Source organism: Penaeus monodon, chromosome 31 (assembly GCF_015228065.2).
Source record: "Penaeus monodon isolate SGIC_2016 chromosome 31, NSTDA_Pmon_1, whole genome shotgun sequence".
NCBI classification, from domain to species: domain Eukaryota; kingdom Metazoa; phylum Arthropoda; class Malacostraca; order Decapoda; family Penaeidae; genus Penaeus; species Penaeus monodon.
The window spans coordinates 2369937-2371530 of record NC_051416.1 but is presented as its reverse complement, the minus strand read 5'-3'; the positions used below and the strand labels follow the sequence as shown (position 1 = coordinate 2371530).

At 48.7% G+C, this 1594-nt stretch overlaps 1 protein-coding gene across 1 annotated transcript in view; it reads right to left on the bottom strand.

The window, feature by feature from the left end:
- LOC119592824 (rootletin-like) overlaps positions 1-1594 on the bottom strand; it is a 148678-nt gene that overhangs the window by 35855 nt on the left and 111229 nt on the right. The gene's annotated exons all lie outside the window — the stretch shown is intronic.

The window sequence follows — 1594 nt, the reverse complement described above, 5'->3', positions numbered from 1 at the left end:
ATGAATTTTACACGCATGTCAACACATTCACTTTCAGGGATATCCAAACGTTTCTTATTTTCTCTTGGGCAAGAAACTATAAAATTAAGTGCTCGTAAGTGTTCGCATTACTGCATCCGCTCACAGGGAACCACCGTTTAAAGTTACGAACAAGTTTTTTTCTATTACATCCAGTGTGTTTTATGTATCTGCACCATGTATCATTTTCCTTCTCACTGAAATAGGTGCAATAATATTACGCTGGGGACATAAGCCTGTATATTGTATATTTTGAAAAATATATTTGTTTAATTATGCTACGTCATATAGTTACGCATTTAATGACGGCGTCAGAGTCGATCACCGTCGATGATGAAAGTCTACGGGTTGTATCGCCCGATTTAACTACCTGATATTTACGACTACTTAAGGCCGCCATGAGAAAAAAAATTGGTGATGGGAAATATAATGCTTTCGATCTCCGTGGTTTATTTACTATTCGCATCAGAGTCTTGTTTGAAAACAAACAATATATCGAACAAACAAATCACGACTAACACTTCAAAGATGTGCAACTTTGGGAAGTGCTTTGCAGTTTAAGCCGCAGTCTCTGATCTGATACCAAACTCGACTCTCCTCTTCTCAGAATCACTAACCCAAGAGAAACTCGGGCACAACGCGAATTAATCACAACACGGCAGCCTGACCATCCACTAAGGCAAGACACACATCCCGCGTAAGGCCCACGGCGCACGTGCTCTCAGAAGCAGGACCCAAGGGCGTCGCAAGGAACTCCGCCCCAACCAACCTCTGCCGCTCACCCTGGGTATTCGAGGCGGCGAGGCGAGGCAGGTGGCGTGGCGAACACTGGGGGGGGTGCCGGCCGGGTCCTGTGATCACAGTGGCAGAGGGAGGCGACGCAGCTCAACACGGCGGTCCAGCGGCGGACTGACTGACCTCCTCCTCACGCTAGCCCAGTATATATATATATATCTCACCCAGTTTTCTCGTGTTGTACTTGCATGCTTGCTCAAGGTCTCGCCACGCCGACTGCGGTGCGTGCGTGCCCTTGTTTATGATCCCATCCCTTCGGCGCTGGAGTAAACACACACACGCGGATTCAATCATCTTTACGGCATCGACATCCTCCATAAATGTAAACAAATGACCGCCGTATTGTCTCGCTATCTCCCGTCAACTCGTTTCAATATGCAATTTCTCCCTTTTCCCGCCTAGGTTGGCACGGATGACGCACGCTTCAAAACACATACACTTCTCTTCCCCATTGACACTCGCAAGATGACAAATCGCTGCTGAAGTTAGACCACCAAACGCCATGCTTTGATCAAAGTACACACCACCACCAAACGAAACCCGAAGAAAAGCCAGTCAGGAATCCGTAGCCTTTATGCCGTGACGGCAAATGCCATAAAGCCCGAATTTAGGTGCACGGGGCATCCGCGCTGATCGGCCTTTCCCGTGTCCCGGGTCCTTCATGGAGGCCCTGATCCTCGGCCGGCCGCGTCCTCTCCATTAGGCCAGCCTTATGAAGGGAGCGACGGGCCCAATAGTAGCTGGCATGGCAATTCGTATGAAAGCGGACGCATGCAACTAG